The following is a 22,279-nucleotide window of genomic DNA, read 5'->3' as shown; positions in this document are numbered from 1 at the left end:
ATGAACCAGCCAGGTGGGGCTTGAAGGGCTGAATTGTCAAAATTTATCATTCACAGCCTAGACATGCGGCAGTTCTGGTTATCCTACGACCCACCTAAAACCAGGGCACTTTTGAGATGAGCAAAGAAAATACCTACAAACTCACGGCAGTCTGCACAGGGCACTGGCTTTGCCTACCCTTCAATAAGTTCTATTTCGCTGTATGACGTACAGAAATTCAGAGTTATGGAATAAAAATGGCAAAATGTTCTAATTGCTTGTCACCAGGGTGGAAATCCATTTAAACCACCCAATTCATCTGCATCTGTTTATACTTCTGTGTAAGTGCTACAAACTGGCAAATTTAATATAAATACATAGAGCTGTAATAGCAGGTGTCAATTTTGCCCGTCCTGCTCTCCCTCTATGTTATAACATAGAACAGTCACCATTGAAAATAGACGAAAAAAAAAAACAAAGTAATCAGGTCAATTGCACGGTGCGACACTCCAAAATACCTGGGAAGTGAAGATATTTTTCTTAAAGATCGCATCGAGTAAAACAAAAATCGAAATATGAACTCCGTCAAACAGCCCCAAAAATTTTGACACACAAATAAATTTCGTAACACACGAAGCAATAATTATACTCACGAAACTATTGACCAAATATAGCAAAATAGCGGTTTTAGTTTTTCTCAATGACGTGATTGATGATGATGATTTATCATGCAGATGGTTTATGCGAAGTTTTCCCGAATTCGGAAGAGGGGCGTGGCACCACCCATACTAACTAAAATATAAAAATAAGTGAACGTTTTTGGTGTGACAATATAACTTAAGAACGGCTTCACCGAATTCAACCAAATTTATGCGGCATATTCGGGCCATCATGCAGATATTTTATGTGGAGTTTGCCCAAATTTGGAAAAGGGGCGTGGCATATGTATGTATCTTATGTATACAATTAAGTACACGTTTTTGGTGTGAGCTTATAACTTGAGAACGGCTTCACCGAATTCAACCAAATTTATACGGCATATTCAGGCTATCATGCAGATGGTTTATGTGAAGTTTGCCCGAATTCGTAAAAGGGGGTGCGGCACCTTCCATACTAACTAAAATTTTTTTGTTGGTTATCTCTTGAAATATTTGTGGTAGAATACAGAAAGTTGGTATAGAGGTATAACAAATAATTCCATACTCATGGATAAAAATGGGCGGTATTGGAAAAGAGGGCGTGGCACCTACCATCTTATATATAAAGAATAAGTGCAAGATATCAACCAAATTTATACGGCATAGTCGGGCTGTTATGCAGATGGTTTGTGTTAGGTTTCCCCGAATTCGGAAAAGGGGGCGTGGCACCACCCATACTAACAAAAATTTTCATCTGGTATATCTCTTGAAATATTTGTGGTAGATTACTGGAATTGGTAGCTATGCGTGGCCTGTTCAAGAGTTAGCATTCCAAATTGTTTATTTATTCATACCCAAGATGGAAAAACAAAATATGTTGTATATCCAAATGTGTTGGATTAAGATTTAAAATAAAGAATCAAAAATTTTGAAATAAAACAACTGATAAATTTTCATATAGAAAAATTCCAGGACTTTTCATTCGTTTTTCAATATTTGGTGTAGAGAAGTACACCGGGATACTGCTAGTATAAATATATAAGTATACACGCAAACATTTTCTATAATTACTGGTATAGAAAAACAATGAACTCTGAAAAGAATTAATATTTTATTCAACAAAAAAACTTTTTGTGTAACACATAAAGCATATTAAGGGCCGCCAACTTACCTATTTTAAAGTATAGTTAAATTGTTAATGGATAAGATAACGGCCCAGAAACGTAAGGAACATACATAGACATATGTTTACTTGCCTTAAAGGAAAGGTGTTCGCTTTATGAGCGAAGAGTTAAATTCATGAAAATCAATAAAAAAATTTTAATGTCAATGATGAATAAATTTTGAAAAGTGCTAAAAAAGGGCCAGGGGCAATTTCAAATTTTTGTGGCCAAAAAAAGAATTTGGTAGCCAAATTTAGCCACCAAAGGGCTAAAACGGCAACACTGCTCCCCTCTCATTTTTAACGTTAAGTTCTCAAAGCTTTTGTTATTGTTTGGTTCTCTAGCAGAATGTTCCCCAGACTTTTTTTCTAATTTGGTCCTCCTTGAAAACGTTCTCGTTAATTTCGTTCTCATTTTGTTCTCATTGAAAACGTTCGCGAGAGTTTTGTTCGCATTTTGCTCTCATTGGAAACGTTCCCAAGCCTTTTGTTCTCATTTTGTTCCCGTTCAATCTGATCTCAATACTTTTGCTTCAGTTAAGTTCTTTTGTGGCAACGCTCTTGGCATTACATTTTGTTCTTATTCGTAACTAAACCAAAACAAGAACGCGTTCTCGGTCCCTGATTTTTCTAATCTCCTTTTTCTTTGCCTGAAGTCTTATTGTTGTTTTTCGAACACTAATATTGAGGTGGACATTTTGCCTTACTGCTTATCATTACTATAAGACACCCATGGCACAGATAAGCAGCTGAAGTAATAAAAAAGCTTTCTCGCTTTACTTTCTGTCATTCAGCTATCTTATATGAAATTTTAAAGGCAAATTTTCAAATAAGATAGTGTCAAATCAATAAAAAAAAATGTTTCTTCTAGCTCTCATTACTTCACCTGTAATAATTTCCCCATGTACTACACCCACATATTGAAAAACTTTGACAATGTATTTTTTTATTGCATATTTAATATTAGTTCTTTTTTTTATAAAAAATATGGTTTTTTATATCAAACACTATATAAATCAAACTTGCAAACTTCGAACAAAAATTCAACAAAAAAAAATCAGCAACGTTTCCTCAAAAAGTTATACTATTTATTCGGAATTTTTAGAAAATTTGTGTATACAGTTTTATTTATAGCCCATTCAATTCTAATAGTATAAAGTGGAAATTTGAAGTTTTTTTATTGACAGTGTTGTGCATTTTCATCTATAAAAAAAAAAAAAAAGTTTACATAATTCCGATGGATGAAAATGTGTGATACCGCCTAAATAAAAATTGCCAGCAATCAACGGTAATTTAATTAACAAAAAAAATCCCATTGAAAGAGACTTCTATGTCTTTTTTTCAAAATGTTCCTCGAAGCCAAATTTTTGATTTTTTCTCTTCGTAGAATACATTTAAAGAGCGACCGAAAATATTAGGATGTATTAAAAATATTATAAAGTCAAATCCTAAACAATTTCTTAGAAGAAAATTATTCATGGCCTTTTCATCGTCATGATGTTCTCTGCATGCATCAATGGGCACGTTCAGAAGGCGCAACAGCTCAGTAACTGTTGCCATTGCACCTTCTGAACGCGTTGTTGTGTACTTCTGATCAACTGAACAGTTGCGTGTTAGATGATTGTAATATTTTTCTGATCATTAGAAACAACATGTTGTTGAGAGTTGAATTTGACAGCTAATGCATCAAGCCGTTCAGAAGACGCATAACGATCACTGATTTTTTTAGCAACGGTTGCGCTCAACTGCTGCACCTTCTGAACCTACCCAATGATACTTTTTATTTCTCTAACTTCAAAAAGAGTACTATATTAACTGTTAAATACTGGCTGAAATTTTTTCAGTCACACTTAAATCAAGCCAAATATGTTTTTTTTTTGTCAGTTGACCATTTGTTCTACAAAAAGTGTATCGAAGTATTATCTAACTATATATAGTTTGGCTGAATGCAAAAATAAAAGTCAACTGTTTACTGAAATTTTGTAACCAAAAATTTTACAGTCGAAAAAAAAAACTTTTTTAGACTTTTCTAATAGATATCATAGATGGTGATTCCCTTGCTAAAAGTTCCTAATTCCATGCCAACTGTTCCATTTTTTCTCTTCGTAGAATATTTTTAAACGTTAATTCGATTTCAAACCAAAGACAATAGACCTCAAATTCTGGTAGTAAAAAAGATAAGCCCAAGAAGCATTACTACAAACCATTATCGCCTATTAATTTACCTTTATTTTTCTCCCTACGTCATTGTGCGCCAATAGCGTATAACAACAAATCAATTCATTTAAGTAAAGTAAACAAATACTTTCCCTATGTAGTCATGTAGTCGAACCCACGCGTCTTACAGACAACAACACGCTATCTTTATAGGCCGTTGACACACCCTATGGATTTTCGTAACCTTTAAGAAAGACACTTTCGTCATCAAGATTATAAGAAGCAAAAGAAAATGCGAACCAAAAGTAATAATAGCAAAAACAAACAAATATAACAATATACATATTTCCTTTTGACCGCAAAAAAAAAAAAAGATAATTCGCACTCACGAAGGCGAAGGCAAATGCGAAGCTCTACAAGAAATAACCAAACAAATCGAAGACGCTTAGCGCTAAAAGCCGTTTCCGCCGGTCTGCTAGCCACTTCATAACCAAAAGCAGCGCACTACTCGTGCTTGCGTCTACCCACACACGCGCTGGACAGTCTTCAGAGCCGGCGCGTGGCCGAGAAGGTTAGCGAATCGCTAGGTGCAGTCAGTCGTCGTTCTAGTCTTAATTTCCTCCATTTCGTTTATTTTTCCTCCACGTTTTTTGCGCATCGCTACACCTGTCCGCTACTTAGGCGCTGCAGCCACAGCTCAAGACGCAAAATCAATAATACCAATAGCAGCAGCGCAGCGCAGCGCAGCACTTTGTGACCTCCTTAGCATGGCCAGTGCGCGTCGCAGTACGCAGTCTGTTAGTTAGCCAAGTTAGCAATAGTTGGTATGAAGTTGAAGAAAACCTCGTAAACGTCAAAGCCGTTGTGGTGGCGTTTGGTAATTACGGGTGATGGTGGAAGTGGTGGCGGTGGTGGTGGTGGTGGTGGTGGTGGTGGTGGTGGCTTTCGATGGGTTGCATTTGTACAAACGTCAGAAGCGTTGCCATGGCCAGCGCACCATTGTGTAGACAAACAAGCTAACAACAGCCACAACAACAAACATAAACAGAGCATTCATGCAGTGCTGGAAATTAGTATCGGGCGCCCTTCCGCAAGGCAAGGCAAGCAATCAAGCAAACACCAGCAGACTAGCAGGCTTTCTGGCTAGCTGCCGCATTGGACACTCGTTAAGTCGCAATTAGACAGCCTGCCTAGTCGGTCAGTTAGCGTTCAACTACGGTGACTGGATTTTTCCACAAATCCATTACAAAATTACACGCGCATTCCGCATACACCACTGTGGCTAATCGGTCAAAAGATAATCGATTTTTTTATATCAGAGGATAGTAAATAAAAAATCGCAGAAAAAGTGGTAATCGAAAATGAAAGTGATTTGTGAGTGAAGTAGTGAAGTAGTGAATGAGTGCGCGTCCGTCACGCCGTCAGTCCACATGCAGTGCCATAACGAAGCGTCGCGACCGCTAACCCAATACGCACGTATCGGTAAATTTTCATATCACGCGCCGCAAAATGGTTTCGCTTTACCGCCAAGCTTGACGGCAACGAACCGCAAATATCATTTCAATGATGACCAACAACAGCCACATTATCGACGCACCAACCACTTCACCACCAACGTTAACACGACCACCAACAACCCAACCTCAACAACGCCTAGTCGATTGCATCAGAGTTGTCATGACTTACGTGCATCAGAGCCATTGATTACCGCGCCACGTATGGCAGCCGATAAAGCACCTGCTTTTCAACGTGTGGAGGCACCTGTCGCTGTCACCGTCACCGCAGCCAATAATGCAACAACTGGCAATGACAACGCTGCGCTTGCACCTCATCGCTGGTCACGTCAGCGTTCGAGCGACTCCTGCAATATTGCCAATTGCGGTAAAATACTGTGGGTTAGTCGCGAAACGGTGGGCGTGCCGGTGGACAACGACTACGAAGCAGCGCGTACTTTTGCCGCTAGTAAAGGTTACTACTATGATCGCGAGCAGAATGTGCGTATACGCACCAATGCCAAAGGTTTGCCCTACACCCCCTTGCCGGAGCGCAAGCAGGATTTCCTAGCCAATCAGCGTGCCATTGAAGCGGTGGTGCCGTTAGTGTTCAACAGGCGACGCCAGTCGAGTTAGTAACAATTTCCTATTCCAGTTGTGTGGTGGGGGGAGGGTAAGAGGAGGGGGTTCGAATTTGCAAATTTTATAAATAAACCGAAGGCGTAAAGTATGTCAAGTCAGTTCAAGTGAATGCAATTTTTAGTGGCGGCGTTAGCTGGAAATAGGTTTTCGTATGAAAATGTAGGTCGTAAAGTTTTTTAAGTTTGTACACTTGAATTCATGTATGTATGTATGCATGCCATCTAATATCCGTTCCATGTTACCATTGCTTGCATATAAAGTAGTGGGCTAGCCAGGGCGAGGTGTACAGCCGCCTTTTAAACGTTCTATAGTACAGCTTCGTTTAATGGAGACGTAGATAGATATTAAAAATTAACGTAGACCGCGTCCTAACGGACCTATTTTGCCATCTTCTTAACATTTCGTCGTATCCGTTGGTCCCCAAAAAATTAAAAAGCACTGCTAGTTAAAGCTGCGACCCTCCCAGCTTAACCATTCGCTACCTCGTTCCTCTGGTAGCCAAAATAGTCGGTTGTTAAAGTGTTCCCCAAGGGCGTTAAGTTTCTCCATGTACTTTAAGACCAAAGATAATTCAACTCCAAAAGGTAACAGAGCCTTATTATCACAAAGCATTAGAATGATTTCATTACCATAATTTATACTTAAGTTAATATCAGCACAAAGACTGAAGGCTTAGACCTTCGTTAAAAAAATTATTGTTGAAAGCCCCATAGACACTCATAGCCCATGCCTTCTGGAATTTTTGAATCAACTGTATACCATTGCAGAGTGGTTGCCTGGACATGTGCGGTCATAAAGGCACTCGCGCAAAGCTTGAATTTCAATAAAGACCTTGCCAAACTCTTATATTGCAAATTTGAAGAGAATTACCTCCAGTGCTGTTGTCAGACTTGTGCGCATTACTCCCGTAATAGACGTTACCAGACGATAAAGTTTGTTAAGTGGCAGTCTCACCGCAGCTAATATAGCATTCGAATAGTGTCCATCCATCTTAGAAGCTATGGGCTACCTCCATAGTCAATGGATACAGCGCAATATCCTTGGATATTGTCGCTTTATAAGTACGCTGCCTGGGATGCAAAGTTCCTTGCTTCAGCCTTCTTGGCCTGATAGCTTCTTCAACATATGTTTCATCAGAAAGTAGATTGAAAAAGACTTTGTCCCATGGTACTCACTAGGTGTGGTAGTAGGTACCCAGAACTAGGCTAATACCATATACCCCATAGGCTGAACGATGGAATGAAATCACCGCCCACCATTTTGTTTTACTCAACCATCCCGCTATCAGAAAACTCACTAATGAAGCAGTTCAAGTAGTTCAGGTTCCTGAGAGTTTCCATAACCTGCTTTCCATAGTCCTGCTGATTGCTACAACTATCGCAGGTCGCAGGCACTTTCTACCTGGGGTCGTTTTCAATCTGTAACCCTTCTAGAGATCTCAAGATCTAGCCTAGCAGGACAATGTTAAAATAGCCCTCAATAAGAGTAGCCCCAACTGGGAAGTCTTATATGCAAATGCTTCCTCTATCCGAGCAATTGGATTAAATCCAGTATCGACCGATATACTGATACATTTTGAGGAATCCCGTTTCTTATGAGCACGTCAATTAGCCTGCGCTGTGTTGTCAGCAAATGCAAACAAATATTGTAGGAATCATGTGAGAGCCCTTAATGGTCTTTGGTATAAGCGCACCCTGACCACTTCACTAACTCTGGGAATAAGCTATCCTAAAAGGTAGCCAGCCTATGACATGATATCTGCAGATAAAATGTCGCCCAATCTCGATGACTGTAAGATGAACTTATTTATATAAGATTATCGGGTAAAGAAGGCAATGTTTTACTGGAAAATAAAGATGAAATCAAGTCTAGACTACTTGCTCATAATCCAACTATGAGCCTTATCCTTCGCACAATCCAAGGTGGCATGCTTTCGCAGCGGGTTCTTGGAAACGGCCTTTAAAATTGAAAAAATTTACACTGTCTTATATACAATACTAGTCTATTTCCAAATTTTCACTTTTATATGCGCTTATTTAATGGCAGCATTTTTCTAAATTAGGGTAATTTACAGAAATGTGCAAATATTTGCATAAAAGTGTATTTTGCGCGAATATATGGACACACATACATACATACATATGTAGGTGCTTACATGTGAAAAGAATCCTTCCTCATATGCATGATTGGCACCTCAAGCAAATAATAACTGTGACCGTTAAATGCAAGTAATTTACATTACAATGCCTTGGCACAAATACCAAGTGTAAACTCTTTCTTTCAAAGGCTAAAATTTAACCGCCAAAAACGGAACACAAGAAGGCTATTTCCTTAGAAAAAAATGCACTAAGTGTCACGAGACATTATGCATGGAATGCAAGCCCCACACTGTGACTATACACAAAGGGGCGGGTGGCTGTGGCCATCAGCAGCAAGGTTGGGTGTAAAAGGTCGTTTTCAAAGTAAACGCACATTTTTATATAATAAATTAAATCTCACAAATAATTGTAAACAAATTATGCCTTATAATGACTGAACAAAAAAAAATTGAAGTTGAAAAATGTCAAGGAGAGAAAGCAAATTAAATTAAACTAAACTAAAATTAAAATAAAATCAAATATTATAAAAAAGGCAAAATACAAAACCGAGCTTAAGCCCAGGCCCTGCGGAATGATAGCGCATACAGCTAACCACTGTATTACCCGAAATATACAAAAAAAAATTTAAATCAAACTTACTAAAAAAAATAAATACATAAATAGAAAGTATGAACTGAAAATAAAAAAAAATTTAGAAATGTTAAACAAATTTAATTTATTTAAGCACTAAAATATAAACAAATTAATTTAAGAAAAAGTAAAATTAAATTAAATCATTTAAAACAAAGGAAAATAAAATACAAAAAATAAAAGCTCTTAGTTAATAAAATTAAAATATGAACTGAAATAAAAAATAAAATAAGACAAGAAAGGAATATAACTTAAATATAAAACAAAATATGAATGAAATAAAAATGTAGTCAAAAATTACAAAATAATAATTTTAAATAACAAAATAAAAACTTAATAAATTAACAAAAAATCTGAATAAAACAAAAAAAATAATAATTCTTAATTAACCAAATTAAAATAAAATAAAGTGAAACAAAAAATTCAATATAACAAAACAGTAAAATGAGTTAAAAAAATATAAAAAAGCAAGCCATTGAAATAAAATAAATAAAAAAAAAATTATATAAAAAAATAAAATCAAAAATTAAAACAAAAAATTAGAACAACAACAAGAAATGAACAATTAATAAAATATAATTAGATAATTAATAAAATGGAATAAAATCAAGAAAAAGTTTACTAAATTAAATTAAATCTAGTTACATTCACATAAGATAAAAAAGTATTAACTACAACCTTCCCGTTCCAATAAATTATTTAAAAGCTATTGACTCGTAGTTATAGTTTAACTATAAAAAGCAGCTTTTTTGACAGATATTTCATTTAAGTTATGCCAGAAAGCTGATTTTAGAGTCGACTTTATTTTGCCTATAACTACGAGTCAATACTTTTAAATTATTTATTGGAATGGGAAAATTGTATTCAATATATATTTTTAATTAATTTTTGGTTTTATTTTTTTTATTTTTTTATTTAATTTTTAGCAATGTAAATGAAAAATGTTTTTCCCCTTCTGTCGGTTTTCATATTGAATTCAAACAAAAATAAGAATTTTTCACTAAAACTGGTTTCGTGTAACAACCAGTTAAAATTTTTAGAATATCTCCCTGATCCAAAATGATTCAATTTTTCTGTTAAAAAGGATTTAAAGAATCTTTTTTAAAGACAAGTTTTATAAGTGGTTAATAAAAAAAATCGTGGAATTATTTCTATCCATTTAAGTAATTTACGTCCTAAATAAATACGGATTTTTCACTCCTGCGCCACCTATCGGGAAAACGTTTTTCAGCAAGTAATTGACAGCCCATATCGGACACACAGTTGAAACTTAATAAAGGCTTCTAAAAAAAAAAATAATTAATTTCGCACTGAAACTAAAAAAGCGAGTTATCGGTTCGTTCTGCTCGCACCTTGGCCTTTCTCTGACTTTCTCATATGTACGCTTACCGAAACAGCGTTTTGTTAACCGTTTAATTGAATGCGCTAATTTGGCTCAATCTACAATAAAATAAAAGCTAAATTAGTGTCAATTTCTCTCAACACCCCACAAAAAGCTATTATGCTCGCAATTACCTACTAACAACTACAACACACAGAAAGCGACATAACCTCATAGGAGTTAATTAAATACTTACATATGTACATATTAATGTACTTATGTATGTATGTATGTAAGCGAGTACTTCGCGCACCAAAAAGTTAATAATGAAATATAGCTACTCGTACCTTAAAGTAAAGCAAAGAAAACGGATGGCACTAAACTGAAAAATAAACAAACCGCGAAAAGATAAACACAGCGGTGAGTTAAAATAAAATGACAACAACAAAAAAAGGTTTTATATTTCGGCTGAATTTATTATACGTCAACAAAACAAATTGGTATTCGTACTCAGTAATTACTAACAAATTAATGTTTACAAATATTTCCGAGACTGAGTTATAATATGGGAGAGACTTTATAAACTTTTTTGGAGAGCTATAAAAATCCAAGTGAAAATTAACTATGAGTTACCCTGCGGTGAAATTTAGAGACAGTCTGACAAAGCGCTAGTTCCGAACTGCATATGTATGTATATGAAACTTGCGATGTAGGTGTACAAATTCTCACTTGTCGTACAATATGAAAGTAGCGAGAAGACCTCCAACTCAAGCATCTTTGGCCGCGAGCTCAAATCGCGGTGGAGGCAGTTGTGAGTTTTCAGATTTAATAAATTTAAATTGTTGCGTGCCGCTTACAATAATTTTTTCTTTTGTAAAATATACAAAAAACATGGAATCTGTAAAAGAAAACAAAAAACGTAAAACGTTTTCTTATAAAAAAAAACTGTTCAAAACGCAACCCGTTAAAAACTAGTTGCAAAGTAATGCACTGGGCGACTATTTCCACCGCCAATGACCCGCCGCCGTGTAAAACTGGACATTGAAAGCATTGCTTCGGTATTGAGCTAGAACTAGTACTGTCGGCAAAAGGTCTAGTTCTACGCTATTTCTGAGCTAGTCAGATTTTCTGCAGGGTTCTTACTTATTTATCAGTTATGGACATATATACATACGTAAGATACATTCATAAACAACTGAGTAGAGAAGAAATTGTTACGGTTATCAGCCCTAACCAGAGTGATGAGCATTTTCGCGCGCACTCTCTCGTAAGTCAGTAAGTTAAATAGCACAACAAATGTACAGTGGTATATAAAGGGATACTTTTCCTGTAGAGTCGTATACCGATTTGAGTAAAATAGAAAAAAAAAAATTAAATTTTTAAATGATTACACATATAACCGAACACAACCAACAAGCATACATAGCTGGCAAATTCTGCCAGCTATCCATATATATATATATATATTGATCAATGGTATCCAGGTTTAGATTCAGTCAGTTTTGCTATATAGAAAAATTATTTGAAATAATCTACGCCATTCTGTAAAAAACACATATACATTACAACCGAAGACAAAATCAAAAGTTTATGCTTCCAGACTGATGTAGCATTTTTCATTGAAAAATATTGCTATTATCAAAGAAGAAGCAGATATATTGCTATACGATTTGCCGTCAAAAAGGGAGCGGCAACCAGGGCCTTGATCTCACTGATGGTGTGCACAAAATGTTACAGGAAGTGGATGACCTCCCTCAAGATTACGTCGAAATACTTATTTTCTGAATAGATTTATATGGACACTGGGCCACAGTGACATTGCGTTAAACTAGGCAAGGATCGGGTGGGAGCCTCAAACAGCAGTGGTTTGCACTCAGACAAATAGGTGTCATAGAATTGGGCGAAAACTAGTACCTGGGTAATTTTGAGAGCAAGGTCCTTTTAAGAGCAGATCGGAATCGCATCTTTCGCATTTGGCGCGCTTTTCTTCAAGTCACTATCCAATCGGTAGTTCACGTGGAAAGTTCTGATCATTGCTGCTGCATTTGGCGTGCTTTTCTTCAAGTCACTGTCCAAACGGAGTTCTCGTGAAAAGTTCTGATCCTTGCTGCTGCATTGTCCAGAAGGATGATGAAGTAGAATCACCTGATCTCTTTCTCCTACGCTGCTGAGTTTCGGCAAGCATCTCGACTTCCACTTTATAGCCAAGTCTGTGGAACTACCGGGGAATGATGTTACCCGTATTCGTATTTTCATAATTGGCTCGCAAATTTCCAGCATAAAAAAATGATTGTTATTAATATTAATTATTCATTTAAAGATGTTCTGCGATAGAAATTTAGCGTGGCGATTTCTAGAATCCCACTGCTGGACAGTGGCAAAGAAATATATTCGATATTTACATCGTTACGATGGCTGCAACAGTAGTCATTCGGCGGAAAGCCCATGCTGCTTACGTGCGTTCCCATAAACCGGTGGTCCGCATTAATCCATATTGCCAGCCAGAGTTCAGACCTCTATATCGGAAGTTCTGAACGTTACGTTGTCATAGAGCCTGGGCCGAACTTGTCATGCTACCGCACATGAGATGGCTAACTGTATGACAACCTATTTTATCATGTACTCTCGATGAAGCATCGGAACATATAAAACTTTTGCGCTCGATGTGTTGAGTGTGACGAACATCTACGCTTTTTAACATCCAATAATCTAGTTTAGATTTATTCGTTAATAGGGTATATTTCAAACAGATTTTAAGGAGCACGAAATCAGGACAGCCGTCCTCTTCTATTTGTGAAGGACACTGTGCTATAGCACCAATACTCTCTTTATGGCGTATACCAACAAGCTACTTCTGCAGAAGTTATCGGGACGAGTAAGAATAGGAATCGATTCACCACTTCATATGGCTAAGCTCAGACTCTCTAGACAAGGCGTCTCAAGCATTTGGGATTCGGGTTTTTCAATAGTTTGTCGGCGGTATCGGAGCTCCTTAGCTTCATCCGGGATTTTAAATGGTTTCACAGATTATATTGACAATATGGAATAACCTCGCTTAGAAGAATGTGCCTCTTCCCGGCACTCATAGAGGGCATTCGCAATGGAGAAATCTGCCTCCTATACACCTTTCTAACCTAACCTAACCTGTGAAGTCATAATTTCGATATATTTTTTCCCCACGCAACCAAGCACATCGCTCCACTGTGCTACCTCCCAATTGTAGCGTGATGTGAGTAAACCAGTAACTCTGATAAAAAAGACCGTTGCAAATCTGAATGAAAATACGTGAGTGCACGCGAGTATTTAACGACCGGCGCTCATCGAGCAAAATCTGCACTTCAAGCAACATGTAGCGACAGCAGCGCCTCCGACAGTTGGGAGGAGAAGCGCAGCATTGGAGCAATTGCGGCTGAGTGCCACCATCAAACGGCGCCACAAACAGTTGAACGTTGCACGCCCGCCAGTAATGTACACAGTTTGCTAACGGATAGCAGTTGAATTTGAGTGAATTTTCAAATTTCAAGTGGATTCAAGTAGACTTTCGTTAACAGCGAAAAAAAAAATAAATCTAAAAAAGTATTAAATGAATACTCGTACATCGTATACATAAATATAAGCACGTACGGGGAATAATAGAATTATAAACTTGAGTAAGTGCTGTGGAACAGTGGCAAACGTGCAGTAGCGCGGAAAGATAACTAAAAGGACTTTAACTGTGGGATTGAACTGTACGGACGTGCTTGACTGCTGTTTGTGTCTGTGTTTGTTACTTTTGTGTTATTGTTGCTTGCAGTTTGTTCTAATTAGCAAACAATTGATAGCCGCGTAATAAGAGCTTTGCACTGACCGCAGACATGCGCGCCTTTTCCCCCCCTAACCACCCTCCTTCTAAAACCATAACAATCACAATGCGACGCGCCGCGCCGCGCATTCCTTGCAATATCTGTTGAATAAACTGAAAAGAGAAAAATCGCTTAATTTTACATTCCCCCATAAAGTTCAATTCAGTTCAGTGTAGTTCAGTGTTTTCAAGCCGTCAGATAAGACGTCGTTAGCCGTTACGCCGCGTCACCGCCCCACCGCGTCATCGCACCTACCGCACGCCGCTACGGCAAAGAGGCGACGAGACGAGACAGTGCAACGCTTTACGTGGTATTTCAGTGCAATTTTATACACACTTAGGTAGTTAACCCGTTAAGCATTGCATTACATGCCAGGGCGAAAAAAATACTTACTCGCCAAGCACACGAGCTTAAATACAAAACAAAACATGGTGGGAAAAGTACATACATACGTACTCGCAATAAGTACTTAAGTGCTGTGGCAAAAGTTGTTGGCCGCTTGCGCAGCAGTGAAAGTGTAAATTAAACGCGCAGCAAATAACCGGCAAGGCAAGGCAAGCCAAGCCAATCCAAGCCAATCCAAGACAACATAAAAGCACGTCCGATTGGCGGTCATGGCGGCGCGCGCAAACCGCAGACCAGGCGCTAGAAGACCAGCTATGCTAACCAGCTGATGAATGCGCGCAAATCAACAACTGGCCGCTTAAAAGTGTAGATGCGGATTTTTTTCCTTTGCATGCCAGCTTGGTTTTTTTGGAGTATATGTCTCAGTACCCTTGTAGTTTTTTTTAGTGGATTTCATCTCTCTTATGGTGCTTTGTTGTTATTTTTTTGCAATTGTGAAATTATAGTCTTCCGTATTTGGGTTGTTGTTGCTTTACCTTCTGCACCAATTTCTATAGAAACCATTCTAGTATATCAAATCGCTTTGTAGGTCACACCAATTTATTTAATTCTTTCTCGATACTTCGAAGACAAGTTTCTGTGCCAATCTTGGTTTTTATTATCTCAATTTTCTGGGCCAAAATTTTTTTGTGCGCTTTTCATATTCTAGCAAAATTTTACACCCAACGCTTAAATGCACAAATTGATATGAAGTGCAAATATTTTAGAAGAAATTCGATCGTTGGTTCATCTCCAATACAACAGATAGTCAATGTCCATACGAAATAAAAAATAAGTAAATATTATTCAGCGCCCACTCCGTAGGATTTAGGTTCGATCTGTGGTGCGAGTACCACTTAAAATGGAAGAAGTGTTTTCCAACAACGGTCAGCCCTCGGGGGCAATGGGAAAACTTTGAGTGTAGATATTTCTGTCATGAATAAGCTTCTCATAAAACCGTTTTGCCGTTCGGGGGCGGCGTAAAATTGTAGACCCCTCGGCCAAAATATTTGTATTATTAAAAAAAACTTCTAGTTTCAAAACTAACTTCGAGACTATTTTTTCAACTTTTTTTGGTTTTTTGGTGCTCTAGCCAGGCAACCTATTTTGACTGAGTCCATTAAAGCAGGCCAGTCGTTTCTCCTCTGTACTAGCTGGTGACCATTGGAAGCCCTTTTCCACCTGGACTTTCCATCGCTGAGAGGCCTTCCTCTTCCTCTGTTACCACCAGCGCTAGTCGCTCTATTTCTATACGCCATCGTCTGCGGTACTCGCCGTGGCCGCAGAGTCTTTCTCTGGAAGACTTCAAGTGCCAATAAATCAGTTGTCAATGTCCAGCTTTCTGTGCCATATATGAATGATCAATACGCCTACAGGTGTTCGCAATAGGGCCATTGTTTCATGCACTGTGTGGCAAGTGGTATCGTCCTGTTCAAACCACATAATATTATCATGCCGTAAAAATCGTATCATGTCACTATAACGTCCATTCACCGTAACCGTTGCCGTCATAATTTTCGAAGAATGCGGTCGGACGTCTCTGCCGTCGTGGGTGTTTAGTTTTATTTTGTAGTGGGTGAAGTTTTGCTTGTTGTTATAACGTATCCGTTTAGGCGAAAATGTGGCTTATCTCTCACGATCATTTTTTGGTAAATCAGCATCAACGTTTGGACCACTTTTACGCCTTGTTCAACTAAGTATCGCTCCATGACTAAGTTTGCCAAATCCTGTAGTACAATTGTCTAAAAAAAAATAAAACATTAAATCACCAATGATTGCTGTCACAGATCTGCGTCACCCGTTTGTCACCTTATACTAAGACGATCACAATGAGCGTGGTTTTTCTGCGACGAGAGATGGCTTTGGCTTTTCCATTGCCAACTCAGCCCAAATTAGCATCTGTTGGAAAGAGCGATTCTCTCTTCAAAATTGACGTTATTATCTGTGTTAATGCTGGTTCCTAAATAAATAAAGTCCTCTTCATTTTCTTCTTTATTGGTTCTCTTCTGTGCCAACTAACGCCAACTGTAAATGCCAAGTGAGGCCATGTCCTTCTCCACCTGGTCTTTCCAACGCAGAGAAGCGTAGCAAAGGCCCGTAAATCTTCTGCAAAATCTTTCATTCCATTACTCCAAAAACAGCCGCATGTGGTGTTTTCATTGTCCATCCTTCTGCTCCATATACCAGCACGGCCATGATGAGTGACTTATAGAGTGTGATTTTTGTACGATAAGAGAGAACTTTACGTACTTCTCAACTGCCAAAATAGTTCTACGATGTTGTCTACTTATTCGAAATTATAGCTGTCCACAATGACGTGAGTGCCCAAGCTCGAATGCGTTGTTTGACATATCCATCGATGTCATCTGCATACTCCAGTAATTGGCGATTCAGTGCGTCTGCTCTTATTAAACCATAGAGCGATGCCCTATGGCGCGTCTTTTCCAAGGTGTGGCGTGTGCTTAATTTATTTGGCCTATATCCACATTGATAAAACCCAATCAGTTCATTGACGGTGGACTTTCGCCTTTCACACTTTTATCGAAAATACCTTATGTGCGTCGTTTAAGAGCCTGATGCCGCGGAAGTTGACGCATGTGACGGGATCACCCCTTCTACTTGTCCTTCCTTGTCTTCATCTCGCGGTGGTAATCTACTCCGTCTGTCATTTAGTAGGGCGAAGAAGTGTTCGCCCCATAATTATAGCACGCTCTGGACATCGGCCACCGATCGTGACAGTCTTCGCCGTTCTCCCGGGCTCGTTCAAATTTCACTGTGTCCTCGACAGCGGTACGTACTGAACGAGAAATGTGGTCCCGCTGCCCGAATATACCGGTTTGTTGAAAAGTTCAAATATGAAAGTTGAATCACAGAGATGCTGGTTGTCTGTTGTGATTGCAGCTTTTCGACGTCGAATCTGCCTTATATTAAGCACTATATAAATAATAAATATCAGGGACCGAAAATAACAGTTATTTTTTTACAGTTAAACTTGGCCAAATATTTTCGAAGTCCGAAATAAAAGTCCTTTCCGGATAATAAACAAACCGCTTATACAAATTAAACAAATCTGGTATCAAATGAAAGAGAACTGAAATAGCTTTTATAAAGAAATAACGAACGAATGTTACCAGCTGTATTTATATTTTTTTTATAATTGAAATATTTTTCAATAGGTGGCTTTATTTCGGCCTTAAAAAATATTTTACCAGATTTAACTTAAAAAAATAAAGAAAAATTTCGGTGCAAGTGAATTGAGATGTAATCGTAAGATCAACAGAACACTGAAAACGAAATCGTACAGTTACGAAACGAAATTTATTTGAGAAAATTTGAGAAAGCCAGTATATTTACTGTTAAAAATTTCTCGAGGTATTTGCGCTTTTTTTAAATTTCGTTGCGCAAATAATTTTTATATGTAAATTTTTCCCATCGCTGCATGTATATACATAAATATGTATGCAAACATGTGCCACATACATAACTGTGCATGCAATTATTCATTTTTGTAGTCAATCACCTCAAAAACAAAAACCTGAATGTTAGGCATGTCGCAATTAAAATAATTAAAAGTTTTGTTACGTGCTCGTGCGGAAAATACCATGCCAGCGTTTAAATTAAATTTCTTAATCGAGCTTATCTGCAGATAAAGTGAGGAAATTAGATAAAAAAAAGGCGGGCTGTATTTAGTGTTCAGAGCTACTTGTTTGTATGCGCACATGTGTTTTTTTTCTATTTGTTAACATACATACATACATACTTTACTATATACCTGTTTATTTACCTCAACGATGTAACCCAAACCGAGGCGAACAGCCTCACCGTCAGCCACCCAATGCGGTGGAACGCTCTCAAATTACCGCATAAACATTAACTTGTAGTAATCGTAGCTCTGTATTGTACGATTGATTACTTGAACCACCCAGCGAAGGTCTGCAAGTAGCCCTTTGTACCCCCCGCTCGTCTCTTCTAAATGACCTACTAATTGTTATTTGACAATCATTATTTGTTTTTATTTGACAATTACTTTATTCAATATCTATACAGATATATGTATTTGCTGGGGCAAACAAATATTTGTTTGTGAAATAAGCAGCCGCAGAAGATTCCCGCGTTCGCTTGTCAGCCATTAGGTTTGATTCTTTATGTCAAGGCAAAAGTGTATTCTGTGGACAATTGAAATGCATTGAAGCGATCGACGGCGTTTGACGATTGACGATCGACGATTGACGATCGAGTTTCTAGTAAACAATCAATAATTTGAAAGGCCACACTGAATGGCAGTCAATTTTCTCTATTCGAATTGTAAAGACATACAATTTTAGATTTAATTTCGTACATAGTACATACATACATATATATCCATGTACCTACGAGTGTACACATCTCATTTTAGGTATTAGTGCCGACGGTAATACTTGGACACATCAGGGTGTAGGAGTATTCTGCTTGAAACTCTAAGCTAATTTTCCGTAGAAACCATGGGTCTAAAATCAATTCCGAACGCTCCAAACTAACAAAATATATTTTTTTGCTTAGCAACGGTTTATTTTGTTTTGAATTTTTTATAAAATAATGCTTTAAAACATTTTTTGATATGAGGACTGCATTTCTAGTTTTTAAAAAAAAAATATATATTTTAATTTTCTTAAAATTTGCTTTTCATATTCATTTAAAAATTTTAAGAAATACAATTTTTTTACCATTTTATCTAAAATTTGTATTCCATCAAATTAATTTATTGTGTCCAGAGCTGATTATGGTGCTGGGTACAATGTAGTCGTCTACATGGTATTAAGCATAACAATTTTGTAAATTCCACGCACTCTCGTCACGGGACTTTACCGACTCGGAAGCTCCAAATTGATTTTAAACCCATAGGTTCTTCGGAAAATACTCTTGCAATATCACGTAGAATACTCCTAAGCCATACCCGCATAGTCGAATAAAAAACTCCGTTACAAATTGACCCGCCTTAATGTACATACATTCATAAATACATACATATACATACATATGTGTACAATCACTGCTAGACTTTTCTAAGCGTAAAAAATCGCTTTACTTTCTGTGGTTTCGAATTTCACAAAATAAAATCATCAAAAAAAAATAAATAAAAATCAAACACAAAAACAAAATTAATACCTGCAACGGAGAGAATGTCATTCCATCATCGCTCAGCTGCATTGTTCATTTGATAGCTTTCAACGCGTGACAATTGTTACATTTGTTAAGTGTGTTTTTAGTGCAATTAAACATAAATCTAATTAAATGTGTGGTATAAATGTGTGCTTTTCGAATTCAGGTGTTCGTATGTAAGTACATATATAGAAACTCTGCAATGCTTATTCTAAGTGCTTGCCCAAATGAGTACAGCGAAGCATATGTTGGTATGTACATATATACCCGGCAGGAAATTTTTCTGATACCAATGGGTTTGAATTTCTAGTAAATTTATAATATTGAAAATTGTAAATTTTTCATAGCAGAGGTCTTCTTATAAGGTCAAACTTTTGCAGATGACTTGACCAATTTCTCTAACCTTTGATGAATTTATTGATTCTCACGGCTCAAATCATTGATACCAAGTTGAGAACTATGTAGTATTTTTCTGTTTCTAGCGACACAACTTTTTCATACAAAAAATATTCCATTTTTGGTTGGGAATTTATGTTTCTTAAGTATAGATTTAGTTCAGCCAGAATTTTAGAGATTTTCGACAGACTTCAGCTATCTACTTAAGCTCAAGTCGTTCTCGAGGCTAAATATTTACAGGAATGTAATTAGTTTTTATTAATTAATTCGTTTTAATTTAAACCAAAATTTTTAGTCTCAATATTTGCTGCCATTTTGCTGTCTGCAGAAGGTGAATGTGATTTTTATAACTGGGTAAGAACTATTGAGGAAGGTTTGCGAAGTATATATGTATATCAGTCCAAATTTGCTGAATTGCTCACTTCAAAAAGTCGAAAAATGTCACACGGCTAAGAAAAAAGAAAAAAGAAAAAAGAAATAAGAAAAAAGAAAAAGCATTTCCAACTTCACATTCCCTACAGGGTTCGTAGTCAAGCATATCTACATATACTGTACTATAAATGGTTATTTTTTAGTTATGGAAAGCTACATTTAAAACACGCATGATGTAAAGCTACTCATAAATAATTCTTGGAATTTTACAGTATTACTAAGTATTGTTTTCTAAATAGAAAAAAAATCATATAGGTATTATTACTATGCGTATTGTAGATAAACATGTACGGTCACTTGTTTGCAACAAACCGGATATTGTAATAGAGATAAAAGCAAATCATATTTTTTTCAAAGTCCTCTTTGTGTGTGATAAAAACAAAAACAAGACATAAATTTTGTTCAGCAACGACATCTTCTATGCACAAACACGAACATAGGTAAATATATATGTATATATGTAAATTAGGGTGGCACAAAATGGCACAGGAAAATCAACTTTGAAATTTTCCTTTTGCCAACCCTCAAAACTGAAAAACATCGAAAATAAGGAGACCCTTTTTTACTTGAAAATCAGCAATTTTTCCAGCATTGCTCGTACAATATATGGGAAATTTCAAAGGCCAGCCGGCACGCTTAAATATTAACCGGTTTCAAAATAAAAAAATACAAGTTGGACCACCGTAATGTGCAAATTAATTTTACCTACATACTTTTACCAGTTGACAAATCAGTCAGAGCCAAAATATATTCCATGGGATAAGCTTTCCAAAACTTTGAATAAATTTCACATCAGTAACGACCAGAGAGAGCTTTTACTAAGTGTGCGCTAATTTAAAATCTATAGAAAGACTTAAAAAGTTTCTTTCGGTAGAAATGTTTTGGTAGTGACTGTTTTACATTTCACATATCTGATGGGAAGAGCTTTTAAAAACGTTTCATGTCAGAGAGAGCTTTTACCTTGTGTACATCCCTAAAAAATTTAAACAAGCAAAGAATAAAAGCTCTCTCTCTCTTGAAATCAGTCACAATCAAAGCATATCCTGCGGTGGAAGCCTTTTAAAACTTTATATAAGTTTTATGTGGACGCACAAAGTGTAAAAGCTTTCTCTGATCGTCGCTGCTCTAAACAAACGCTTTAAGCAAAGGTTTTAAAATAGGACTTTCTTTTTTAGGGGCTGTGTGGGAAGATATGAAGTCTTTTGACAACGATATATGTTAATAAATGAAGATTTTTCTCGACAAAAAGTTGTTCGGCAATTTCATGAATATTTTATAATGCGAACCGTAAAATAAGTAAAAGTTATGTTAGACCACATTGACATAGACATACCAGACAGACAGACAGGTCTGATGCACAGGAGAACACAGACGGCAACGATCGAACAAATAGCCAGCGAACAACCTAATGAAAAAATATGGAAACATAACCTGGCGTGTGGAGGGCCCCTCTTGTATGTCTTTTAGAAGAATAACTAAGTTCCCCAAAAGATGCCGATCTCTGGTGTACAGTTTATAAACCTTCACCTCCCAGCTTGTCGGTGACCCTTTTTCCTTGGATTTCCATATTGAAGACCTGTGCTAGTTTTTTTTTATCGTTTACTGTAAGGAGCTTGAATTTCCCGCCTATTAATCGCCACAGAGACCACTTGAGAAAAGGGCAAAGCAAATCTTTGCTGGCAGCGCTAATAGGGGTCCATGTAAGGAAACTAGTAAAACGCAATGGACCCGACTAGAGATCTGTCACAAAGTCGCACTACAGACCATCACAGAGTGTCTTCTCATAACGCATAGTAAGGCCCAGATGCTGCCTGTCAAGGAGTATAACAACAGGCTCTGTAGGCATTTTCTGCTGGGAGGCTACCACAGGAAGCACCCCAGCACCTCACATTAGGGGGCACCTTCGCGACTATACTAACAAAGTCCGATCTTACACAAGACAACTATTGGACACGATCGGCTACC

The 22,279-nt window shown here is 37.2% G+C and overlaps 1 protein-coding gene across 4 annotated transcripts in view; it reads left to right on the top strand.

The window, feature by feature from the left end:
- LOC118742945 (sorbin and SH3 domain-containing protein 2) overlaps positions 1–22,279 on the top strand; it is an 86,073-nt gene that overhangs the window by 57,946 nt on the left and 5,848 nt on the right. Inside the window, exon 1 of one of the 4 annotated variants that reach the window (XM_036475378.1) lies at positions 5,869–6,060. The exons of the other annotated variants lie outside the window; for them this stretch is intronic. The gene's annotated coding sequence lies outside the window, so the exon portion shown is untranslated. Of the gene's footprint in view, positions 1–5,868; positions 6,061–22,279 lie in introns of those variants that run through there. 4 annotated transcript variants of the gene reach the window in all.

Source organism: Rhagoletis pomonella, unplaced genomic scaffold (genome assembly GCF_013731165.1).
Source record: "Rhagoletis pomonella isolate Grant_MI unplaced genomic scaffold, Rhpom_1.0 Rhpom_scaffold_00007, whole genome shotgun sequence".
Taxonomy (NCBI): Eukaryota; Metazoa; Arthropoda; class Insecta; order Diptera; family Tephritidae; genus Rhagoletis; species Rhagoletis pomonella.
This window is presented reverse-complemented; position numbering and strand designations above follow the sequence as displayed.